This window comes from Sinocyclocheilus anshuiensis, unplaced genomic scaffold, assembly GCF_001515605.1.
Source record: "Sinocyclocheilus anshuiensis isolate Anshui unplaced genomic scaffold, SAMN03320099.WGS_v1.1 scaffold1034, whole genome shotgun sequence".
Taxonomy (NCBI): domain Eukaryota; kingdom Metazoa; phylum Chordata; class Actinopteri; order Cypriniformes; family Cyprinidae; genus Sinocyclocheilus; species Sinocyclocheilus anshuiensis.
This window is the reverse complement of record NW_015538015.1, coordinates 255,959-268,809: the sequence shown is the minus strand read 5'-3', so window position 1 is coordinate 268,809 and position 12,851 is coordinate 255,959. Positions and strand designations below refer to the sequence as shown.

The window sequence follows — 12,851 nt, the reverse complement described above, 5'->3', positions numbered from 1 at the left end:
AACCCCCTGGTCTTGAGCCACCACTGTAGGGGTCTCATGTACAGCAGGCCAAGAGTAATCACGTTGGACGCAGCTGCCATCAGACCCAGCAGTCTTTGAAACTGCCTGACAGTGAGTGACTGGCCTTCTTTCACTCTCTTGACTGCAGTGAGAATCGACTCGATCTGAGCAGGAGACAAACGGTATCTTCTAATACCAGAGCCTGCTCGGGACCCACTAGCATGGGGGTGACCCCGTTGAATCGAGGCGGATGAGAACTGAACTGGATTCTTTAGCCTCTTTCTACAGTACGCAGGACCCATTGAGACACATTTGGCAGTAGCTTCCACGCTGCTAAATAATCTACTAAGGGAATCAGTCTCTCGAAACTGATCTCTGGTGTGCCCAGAACGGCTAGTTCGGTGCCTTGAAGCGTCTGCACGCCGACAGGGGACGACCGAACTAGCTGCTCTGGGGACCTCCGCAGAGGCCGCGAGCCTCTCAGTGCCGCTACGTTGCCGGGCGGTAACTGACAGATATGCTCGCTGGAGACCGCTGCGCCCTGGATCACCGGCAGGGTTGGCAGAACGATCTCCCGAGGGCACTGGGGGGTGACGGGCACCGTGTAATGCGGTGTGAACCTCTCTGCCCCAGAAGGTACGAGCCTCCTGGTCCCTGTTGACAACTGAATTGACAGCGTCGTCGAACAGGCCAGAAGGCGCAAGCGGGGCGTCGAGGAGGAAGACCCTGTCTTTCTCTTTCATATCAGACAGGGTCAACCACAAATGCCTCTCTGCTGCCACCATAGTTGCCATGGACCGTCCAATGGCGCAGTCAACCTCCTCGGAGGAAGACAGGAGGAGCGTCGAGCCGTCACCCCGGGATGAAGTAGCCGCAGAACGGGCTTCCGAACTCAGAGATCGGGCACTGGATCTGGTGGGTGAGGAAGGAGATAGGGACTCGCCCATCTCCATTCCCTCCGCCAGATCCAACTGCGAACCCCACGAATGCAGCCGCCGCTCTGACTCGACGGAAGCGGGGCCAGCACCGAGAGGAACGCTGGCGAAGTCTCCCTCCTCAAAGAGAGCCCTCCAGGAGCGAAGCATACGCAGTGGGAGGCGCTCGCAATGCGGACAGCCGGCCCCCTCAAGAGCCGTCTCTGCGTGCCTCGCTCCCAAGCAAACCACGCACAGGCTGTGTGTATCCCCACTCGTGATGTAACATGGGCAGGGAGGAACACACAACCTATAACGTGGCTTGCACTCGCCCTTTGCATGATTTGTCTTAGCGTGAGCTTTAGACACAGCTGCTTATAGACTTTCTCTCACAATAGACAGACAACAATAAATATGACTGACACACACAGAGCGCTTCGCTGAATGACAGAAAGCTGACACTGGCTCCGCCGCACGTGCTTTTATAGCTTCCTGGACATGATGTCACCCGCCCGTGACGTCCCGCTCAGCTATTGGACTGATTTCACATGTGATTCAGAGCGTGGTCACAGAAGGTGTTCCCCTAGCGTTTTCCGACGCAGCTCGAGTTCCTGAAGAGGAACTACTTCAATCACAATATCTTTTTTTTGTTGTTGTTGTTGAGCTGATTATATAACTTGAATTACAAAAAATAACTTAAAAAAGTGAAAATACATGTTTATATTATGTGCCTCCTGTTATATTTTATATATTTATAGTTATATTTTCCATTTTAATTTTATTTTTAGTAAAATTTGAGTAATTTTGTTATGTTATATGTTTCTGTTTTTTATTGTTTACATAGTTTTTATTAATTTTTATTTCAGTTTTAGTTATTTTAGTACATCATTTTTAAACTAAATGAAATTGAAAACTGTTACCTTGAAAATTAGCTGAAATAAAATGTTAATTACAGTGTATATATATATTTATAATTTCAAGTAACATGAACGTTTTTTTTTGTTTGTTTTAGTTTTAGATTTAGATTTGGTTAACTATAATAACCTTGCCTGTGATGCCTTAAAATGCTGTCTATATAGGGGCAGTTCAGTAGGTTTTGGAACAGAGCATCTGGAGAGAGAGAGACAGAACAAAAGAATAAAAAAAGCAGAATACTGCAAACGAATGAGTGAGAAGTAAATTAAAAATAATGGAGGAAGTATGTGAGAGATAAAGCAGAGAGATGGGCCAGCGGTTTATTGCCTCTAACTGCATTTCTGTGTGTCTCTATCTGTATTGTATTGTGCAGAGAGGGTGACGGCTAAGATGCAAATCGCTTTTCGCTGCAAACAATATTGCATTTCTGCGAGCTTCATCCATCCTAGAGAGAGCGGCGGAAAGGGAGATGGATGGAGTGCTGAACTTTAATCAGGAGGAAGCCTGGAGCAATGGAGACTTGCTTTGGTCTGTATATTTTTTCTGTGTAGGATACAGAATAATCAATCACATGCACACATACACTTACTCATCATGTGACCACGACTGACACTACGATGACAATCCATCTCTTTCCCATCAGCCATGTTGATGTCCAACTCCCCCACAAATCCCAAAATCACATCACACACACACAGTGCAAAAGACAGATGAGGAAAAACAGAATGAGAAAATAATCCCATCTATGAGGACTTAAAGCCCAAAGGACTCTCAAATTGACTAAACAGGGATGTTCTTGTCCACCCTTTTCCATAACAAACACACACACACTCGCACACCAGCCAATCAAATTCTCTTTAAGTTCCAGCAAACTTTTCTTTTAACACATCTCATCCAGCTGGAAACAGTCGGATCATCCAAACACGTGATTTTTTTTAAGCCCCACCTTTTTTTGTCCACTTTCCCTCAAGACAAGAGTTTGACAACCTCCAAACAGCTTGATGCATCCAACATAAAATGCTTTCCAGTCACAAAAGACACGTTTATTCAGCACCTATGAGAACCAACCAGACTTTGTCTCTAAAGTCAGCTGACCAATATTAATAACTTACCCTTTTCGGTATGTTAAATATTTAGTATTTATAAAATAGTTATATAGTTGTAGTTAGTTATAGTTATAGTATATGGTTATAGTTATGGCTAGTTACATAACTTTCATTGGAAAGTTTGCAGGAGCATGTCCCACCCATATTTTTTTTTCATATACATTATGGAAGCCTTGTAATATTGTGATATTGATAAATTTTAAAGAGCAGGTCATATGGTATTTTAAAGTGTCCTAATATTGTGTTGGAGTCCCCTACAACAGGTTTAAATGCATCTAACTTCAGAAAACATTGTAATTTTCTCAGAATATACATTTAATATTAGAATCATTTTTCACTGATTTCAAAACGATTCGTTCGAAGCAGTTCTGAGCTTAAGGTCTGTAAACTCCTCCCTTCCATAAGCCTACTCTGCTCTGATTGGTCAGCTGGCCAAGTCTGTTGTGATTGGTCTTTCCGTATACAATGCGTGTCAGAAACAAAACTTCCATTACCATAATTAATGTTTTGCTCCGGAGGGTTACTTGTAAACAAAGATGCAATAAGGTTACAAAAATTGCATCGATATTACCTTATCAATTAGAGCCCGAGTCCGAGGATGATACCGATGCAGTCGCTCAACTGGAAACTCCATCGCAAGCACGACTTGATCAGAACATTTCTCAGTGGTAAGTTTAAACTATGTATGTGGTATTTTATGTGATTTGACAGCACTTTTATTGCATTCATTGTTATTATTATTATTATTTACTTATTTGAAGTGCACATGTGGGAACTCTGTTAGAATGCCCAGTGAGGCTGAAAACTCAGCGTCTTCTCGACATGATGTAAACACACTAACTAGCGGAAGTGTTTGTGGGCAGGTCAGAGTGTTCGTATTTCGCGGACAGGCGTGGATTATGCAAACGTGTTACCTTGTGACGTATATAGTAACAGGCAGAAGATTCAAAACTAATGACTCGTTATGGCGGTTCAGAGTCGACTCTTTCTTTTGAGAGACAGTATCTTTATTTATCATGCACTTTTTTGATTAACAGCTTTGCAGACTGTTCACATTGATGGATAGCTAGCTACGTTACAAACTGCAACATTTCTTTTTTTTTTTTTTCGAAAACCCATATGACCTGCTCTTTAACAAATGGTAATTCTGGTTTGACCAATCGGCATGGAGACCGTTGTTATATCAAACCAATTATATTATAAAGCAATAATAACATAAATAAATAAATAAATAAAGACCATTTTAACCATAGTGCAAAATTGGTAAACTAGTACATTTTGACATTTGCATCACATAATCAGTTCAATATGTATGGCTTTTCTAATGTAGTAAACTTGCTCGGTAGCGCACCTGGTACAATGCTTCACTTGCAATGCGGAGCGCTCTGGGGTACCAGTCCCATGAAACACGAGTCACAATAAAGGAGCTCAAACACATTTAGAAGCATTATAATGGCATAATGGCATGATTGCTGCAGCAAATGTGTTTTTATCTCATGTTTTAAATCTATCAGTTAGGTTTAATGTAGGGTTTTAGTATAGGTGGTGTGTTATTTTCAAAAGCGATAAAGCATTAACCTTTTAAAGCCACTCACTGTACATTTAATTTACAAACTGCCACAATATGTGCAAGATACCAATGTATAACCAATGTAATAAAACTTTGGCAGATTCACGCTCATCTATTTCGGATAAACTGAACACACTTTTAGCCATACTCACTGGACATTTGTGTTGTGAAATGTGTAACAGCGTAATACAATTTTGCCAAAGTTGTAAAATGGAATAGATTTGTATCATGGTTAAGGGTTTTTTGTTTGTTTGCTTGCTTTAAACCCTTATTGCTTTATACCCTTATAATCACCTATTGCTTTATTAAAAGTTGATGTAAGAGAAAAACACACACTAAAAGAACACTGCACTAATGACAGAGTGAAATATTCAATCTGATGTCACTTACATAAAAACTGAATTAGACTAAAAAAAAAGAGGTGATGTTGTGCTGGTGAGAGCCTCAGCGCTGCGGCGCTCTCTTTCACATTTACACAAAACTTTCATTAGCGTGGATGGCAGGGTGCGAGAGCAGCCATATCTGTTCCATTAGCATCGCTCACCATAAATCAGACTAATCTCTCCTCGAGGGTGCACGCTAATGACACTGCAACTGCCATCACCTCCGCTACCCTTAACTCACACGCACCGGCGTCTGTTATTATTGGAGGAACCAATAATGACACCCCGCACCAAACCAGATGAGCCAGATGATTGGTCAAGGGATAAACAGGCTGCTGCATACAAGCCACGCCCACCCAAAGAGGAAAAAACTAATTTCTATGTCTTCTTGAGCTGCAGAATAGAAAAAATGGGAATGGTTCACACAAAACTGAAAATTCTGTCATCATTTACTATATTACTGTTTTTATTTACTATTTAATATTATCACTTTAAACTTGATTTCTTCAATGGAACACAAAAGATGTTAAGCAGAATGTCCATCTTGCTTTTTTCCAAAAACAATCTTATTCAAACTTCCAAATAGTCAAATTTGGTATGTGCTGTTTGGTTAAAAATTTTAAGCCTTTGACATATCAAGTTTGATTATGCATATATGCAAACGACATTTGAGACAGGACATATAATCAGTGGATTACTACACAAATTGGGGTCTCCTACTCATGCAAAGCTTCAGAAGTCTTGGAATATAGCTCATAAATTTAACAATGCAAGACGTAGTTACCTTTTTTTGGTGAGTATTTCTTTTGTTTGCACATATCTGTTCAGTAACACATAATTTGTGTAGTTATTTAAACATGTCAAAATCAAAATTGTTTAGTATATATAGTTTTCAAAAGCCCCTGAACCTTCCGTTCTGACATCCTTTGGGGGCTTCAATCCTTAAAGACTTACAAACATTGCATTGTGTTGTGTAAAGAAAACGGTAACAATTGATTTGAGGGTAACAAAGTTACATGTTACTTTTACGTTCTATAGTATTAAGTACGTAAATATTTAATATTTAAATATTACATTATCATATATTATGCCATATAAAAAGTATAAAAACCATAAAATAATGGAAGCACCATTTACTTGCCACACTTTAATATGTATTATTTGATCAGAAAACTTAACATTTAGCATCGTCAAGCTTTTATTTGTGCTTAAAGGGTTAGTGCATCCAAAAAGTGGACCTCCGTTCAACTTCGGAACACAAATTAAGATATTTTTGATGCATTCTGACAGCTCTCTGACCCTCCGATAGACAGCAAGGGTACTACTACGATCAACGTCCAGAAACGTATCAAGGAGATCAGTAAAATAATGCATGTGACATCGGGGGTTCAACCGTAATAATATGAAGCTATGAGAATAATTTTTGTGCGCAAAAGAAAAAAAAAAACGACTTTATTCAACAATTCGTCTCCTCCGTGTCACCCTAGCGCCATTTTGGAGAGTATCCACTGAACGCAAACAGGGTATGTTGTTCTGTGTCAGCCGCACCACACGGATACGTTTTCTACGTTGTTGGGCTACGTTGTTCTCCGTGTGGTGCAGCTGACACAGAACAACATACGCTGTTTCAAACGTCATCAATCACGTGGTATTGTCATTTCGATACAAGCATTGGCACAGTGTGTGATACAATAGTGCTTTGAAAACTGCGTCGGAGCATCGGAGCCTCTGTATCAATCGTCCCATCACTACATATACCTAATTAATATTATTCAATACTAATTTGTGTAATCACACTGTAACAGCATCGCCATAAAATAAAGTGTAACCTAGAAAATGCCCATAAACCTACTGGAAGAAAATGTATTATTATTATTAATAATTTTTAATGAATTTGTTTCTTACAGTGTGTATTTCTTACAGTCCTTTTTTGAGTTTGACACTATATACTTTCTTTGTATGAAAAAGAGCTCCTTGAAGATTCTTAAAAATATGAACTGGAAAAAATAGAGCTTGGAACATGAGTGTGAGTAAATTATGACAGAGTTTACATTTTTGGGTGAGCACATACACAACCTCACATTACAAGCAAAACTAACCCCCACAAGCTGACACACACCCATGAAACGCACAACAGGAAACATCTTTCTCTCTCAGGCACACAGGGCACTGATATTACTCATGATGGATAGCTCAATAATGCCCAGCGCTGGGTAATGTGGCTGTGTTTTGATTGGGTGCAGAGTGGGCGCGTGATTAGCTTTTAGGATTTATGATTATGGCTTATCAAACAATACACACAGCGTGACTCTACTACACACATGTGGTATCATGGGTAATCAAACAGCATGGCTTGTCCATTGGGAAATACACACAGCATTGCGCACAAAACCTCCCAGCATGGGTCGACTGTATTTGAGTGAGGCACACAACACTCGCAATACTGGATCATATAACAAAATGAAGCAATTCTAAAACCTCTCCAATAAGCAAATGATTCACAATTGCATCAGTATCACAGAACACAATGTTAAGGGTGTATAAAGGACTTGTAATAGACTGATATATAGTATTTTTTCTCAAAAAGTTTTGTCTGATTGGTCAATTAACAGATGATTCCCTACTCTACAAAATCTCACAAGAGTTTTGCAGAACAACATGTATGTACACAATTACACTGTGCATGATTCATTTTTACATAGTAGTTAAAGACATGAAATATAAAGTGGAACCGTAATTGGTAACAGAATACAACCCTCCACACTTTGCTTATGCATTCCAGTTCACTCATCACATTGGAAATAGAAAGTGCAGCATATTGTGGGATACAGTATCTCATACAGAGTGCTCTGTTGTACAGGTCTACTGCACATTTTGCTGTATGTATTAAGTCCTTTGGGAATTCTATGCATACTGGAAAACTAGCAAACTGAGAACAGTATTTATACTGCATACTGCAAAAATAGTATGAGTATATTGTAGTAAGATATTATCTTACAGCAAGCAGAGATGAGTATTCAGGTCTTGTCTGCATGGCCCTATGCTTATGTTTAAAACTTTCCGTAATAAAAATTACTGCTATAAAACTATAGATGTGACCAGGGCCATTTTAAAGATTGGCTTGGAGTGTTTGGCTGGTATTTTTTGGGATAACATATCAAAAGAGTGCTAGCATGAGTGTATATTGTGCCTACTACAGCAGAGCCATTATCCTCCATTCAGCGACAAGGGAAAGCTAAAGTCAACAATGAAAGTCATTTTACTTCTATATTTTCCAAATGCAACATTATATTCAATCAGAAATTTGTTGTATTTAGCAAGGGAAACAAAATTAACCTGAACTGTGATTTGCAAACCATTTTTCTTTTGTAATCTGACATATTTCTGAGTGAAATAGGTAACATCCAGTTAGAAAAAAAGTTAATTCTTGATTTTATCCTTTGGGAATGAATCGGATTGTGAAAAGTGTGCAAGAGAAAAGGGGAGTCATTTCAGAGACGGCAGGTTCTTCAATTTTGATAAAAGACTATGAAGACTATAATTTTTATATACTGTACATGTGGAATGGTAAAAAGGGTACATTTTAATTTATCATATACTTTAAGACCATCAAGCGATTTATGACAACTCTAAAACAAAAACATTTTCATGAGGAGTAAGAAACTGAGGTGACATTACAATGCAGTCTCATGCTTAGGGGAGGCATATCTTTATCAAAGACTGGAGACAGAATTGCAGCACTTATACCAACTGCAACATGATTTCTATCTAGCTTAGTAATACAATGTTAAGACACCACTGCTTTAATTGCTGCTAGAGGTGTTAACTCTCAGTAGACTTTTTTGCTTTAAATGAATGGTTATTGTCATGGTGTAAAAACCAGATGAGTCCTCTGCACAATGTGACATTGCTGCAGCCTGGAATTTAACTGCTGGTTCGTCTGGTCAGAGGAGAACTGGCCCCCCCGACTGAGCCTGGTTTCTCCCAAGGTTTTTTCTCCATTCTGTCACCGATGGAGTTTTGGTTCCTTGCCGCTGTCGCCTCTGGCTTGCTTAGTTGGGGACACTTCATTTCCAGTGATATCGTTGACTTGATTGCAAATGATTGCAAAGATACTATTTAAACTGAACTGAGCTGGATGTTGACATCACTGAATTCAATGATGAACTGTCTTTAACTGAAAAATTAGTGTTTACTATTTTCATTTTGCATTATTGACACACTGTTTTCCTAATTAATGCTGTTCAGTTGCTTTGACACAATCTGTATTGTTAAAAGCGCTATATAAATAAAGGTGACTTGACTTGACTTGAATGAATGTTAACACATTATTTCTTATTTTATAGTGGTGCTTCCTGATGCTCACATCACTACTATAAGGTTGTATCATAATGTACAATACTGAAATAAGATTGTCAAGTACTGTACTGCATTAATTTTAATTATGAAATAATAGAGCAATACAGGGATAATGTAGCATTACAGGCCAAGCCAGAGATTAACATCCTGGTTCTCTTGACAAAAAATCCAATAGCATTTGTCCGTTGGCTTTTTGATTCCTGCAGAAAATTAGCTCTGTGACCAACAAAAGTTCATAATTCTTACATATACTCTGCTTGTGAGTAAGATTGTGTTCATACCTGATTCATTGTGTTTATCTTGTGAGGGGTCAATTCTACAGAAAAAGAGAAAGCATGTTATACACGTGTTTTTGGTTTTTATAGTTTCCATTCAGAAAGAAATATAACAAATTATAACTTTTTAAATTCTCAGTTGTTTCTTTCAAGATTAAGTGGAGACCTTTGCTTGAGTCTTCTGACTCTCACATGTTTCTCCCGAGGAAAGAGAAAAAAAGATGCAAGTAATCTCATGCCTCCTGGCCGATAAGGAGAAGAAATGTTCTTTAAAATAATGCTTACATTTTATTCTGTACTAAAAAGTGTAGATTAAAATAGTTCAATCTAATCTACCAATTAAATGTATACGCAAATGTGTTTTTATGCTAATTAGAATATTGAGTTATTAGCTTAGCAACATGTTAAATCTAAATTCTATTTTCTGTGTGCTTTGCCTGACAAGCTATTTATATGTTACAGGAGGTTACTTCCTATACATACACTCTAAAAAATTCTGGGTTATTTTATTTTTTTTTTTACCTAAATGCTGGGTTCAGCCTGTTGGGTCATTTTATTAGGTTATTTTTTAACATTTTTACCCAGGTGCTGGGTAGTTTTTTTTTTTTGTTTTGTTTTTTTGGCACTCTAAAAATGCTGTTTTATTTTTTTTTTTAACCCAAATGCTGGGTTCAGCTCATTGGGTTAGCTTGCTTGGAACGCTAGCATTCACTGGATCTACACTCAAAGCGAACCTCCAGTCAAACGAATGCAAGACTAGAGCTGAAACACAGTGACTTCGCTGTTATATGTAACAAAGTTTCTGTGTGCTCCACTTACTACAACAGGTGATCTAGTGTGCCATGTTGCAGCTGTGGTCACGCTATGCTTTTGATGGGTTGAAACGTAAAAGTTTGACAGACAAGATGGCACGAGGTAAAGCTGTTTTTGATGTAACTTTTCAAACATGAATATAAGACAAGTCATTAATATAACCAGCTGGAACAGCCTACAGATTCCCTTTGGCTGTTCTTGTTGTTTCTGTCACGTCCTAAAACCTTTACTAAATGTTTTTGAACATTTTGTGATTGTAAAAGACTGTCTTAACATTGAATAATAATAAAAAATAAATAAATAAAAAAACACCATTGTATATGAACTGTTCTTGTCCTATATGGGCCATTCTACAGGATTGGTCCAAACTGCTGTCCCACAACCAAAAAACACATTTAAAAAGCATTAAGTATTAAAATCTTAGATGTTTACTAAGATCCTTCTACTATCTATTGAAACCCACAGTAATATTTAAAATATTAGTAAGCTTAATATATATAAAATCATCATGTATTGGGTATCGGCTGTCCCGAACCCTAACCCCTAAATTTCAACTTATGAAAATGATATTGAAATAATTTTTGCATTTTTTTTTTCCATTTTTGTTTTTAAAAATATATTTTTGATTATTTTAAAAAGTGAAGTTAAAAAAAATATATATATTTATTTTATATTTTATTTGTAATCATTAAACTTTATGTAAAAAAAAAAAGTATCCCGCATTTTCATGTCACTACCGAAACTGTGTATGTTTTAGTCCATTGGATGAAACTGAAATTGACTACACCCCTACATTTATGATCAGGAAATATTTGTGTGTCCCTCTCTCTCATAGCTACAGGGTGAGTAGATAGTCCCCGTCATTTTGAGGTAAATGTGCTCAAAAGTCTGAAAAATCTGTGTAACTCGAAGGAACGTCACTACCGAAAACATTTTTTCTGCAATTAAGCACACTTTTTTTGAGAGTTTTTCCATATCATTTAATTTTTGTGTGTGTACTGTGCTAGCTAACCATGTGCTGATTAGCATCTTTGAGATAGGTTTAAAAGTATCTAAAATTGTCACTACCGAAATATTTGGTGGAGTTTCGGTAGTGACATCTTTGATTTTCTGGTGTTATCCCAGACAATTGTCACTACCGAAACAGTCATGACCGAAACATGTCATCATTGTTTCGATAGTGACAAAAGGGAACACATAATCCTCATATTTGGGGGAAATAAACTAAATTTTAGTACAGTTATGCAAAGTTTTCGTATTTTAGTATGTTTTAGTAGTGTTTTAGTATACAAGTTAAATTCGGTAATGTGATGTGGTCGCTACCAACGCATTACTGTCACTACCGAAAATGTGCAGCCACTACCGAAACATGGGATGTTTTGTCAAAAATAAAGTATACTGAATTATCAACTAAGATGTTATGATAGTTTTTGGTTCAATATATATTCAAACTAATGAATCCTTAACTTTGAAATCAGTATGATCAACTTTTTACCTTTTACAAAGAAATATTAGATTCAAAATACAACAAATCTCATAAATTACACTTGAAATAGTTAAAAATGTAATTTTTATTGATTTAGCTCTGAAAAAAAATAAAATAGCAAAAAAAATAAATAAATAAATACAATGTAGATGTAAACAAAATCTTAATAGGTCAATATAACCCTTCTAATTAAATTATTATTACTGTGTTTCGGTAGTGACAGATTTGGGGAGAGGACAAATATTCTAAAACTTTCTGAATACAATATGAGAATTAACTGTGCAATTACTATAAATGTGTACTTATTATATAATATTATACAATATTTAATTATACAAACAGATTTTAGAGTGCATTTTTATTATTTAAAATGTAAAACCCAAGAAGCTGGCTCAAAATAACCCAATCTGTCCAAACTTTACCAATCTGAATACATAATCTGAATAAATACATAAATAAACAAACAAACAAACTTCAATAGGTTGACTGACCCAGCACTATGTCAAAACAACAACAACAACCCAGCAAATGAGTTAATGTGTAAAACCCAACAAGCTGGGTCAAAATAACCCAATCTGCCAAAATTTACCCAGCGCTGGGTTGCCCAAAACTTTTTGTTTTTAACCCAGTATTTTTTAGAGTGTACAACAGTTCAAATCATTGACTTGTGAGTTTTCATTTTAGTTAGCAAGCTTCCTTAGAAAGTATCTGCCAATCTAAACAGCAACACAAATCACTAGGTTTTTGGACAGAGCTAATATTTCACTGGTTAAAATGTATTTGTGCATGTATGAGAGAAATGTTTGGAGGAGAAGACAAAAACAAAGCAGTTAGGAAAGGAAGAGGTAGGGGAAAGAGAGAGAGCGGAAGGGGGCTGGGGAGAAGAAAAACAGGACGAGATCCATTTTTCATCCCTCCTCCCTTGCAGCATTCATTCATCCATCCCCTCTAGTCTGACACAAGCTGAGAGACTAATGTCCATTGTGTCTGAGTGTGTGTGTGTGTGTGTGTGTGTGTGTGAGAGAGAGAG

At 37.4% G+C, this 12,851-nt stretch overlaps 1 protein-coding gene across 3 annotated transcripts in view; it reads right to left on the bottom strand.

Moving 5' to 3' along the window:
• The window catches only part of LOC107678286 (retinoic acid receptor alpha-A), a 182,664-nt gene that overhangs the window by 105,378 nt on the left and 64,435 nt on the right, over positions 1-12,851 (bottom strand). For 2 of the 3 annotated variants that reach the window (XM_016473501.1, XM_016473522.1), the window contains exon 2: positions 9,529-9,563. The exons of the other annotated variant lie outside the window; for it this stretch is intronic. The gene's annotated coding sequence lies outside the window, so the exon portion shown is untranslated. The remainder of the gene's footprint in view (positions 1-9,528; positions 9,564-12,851) is intronic. 3 annotated transcript variants of the gene reach the window in all.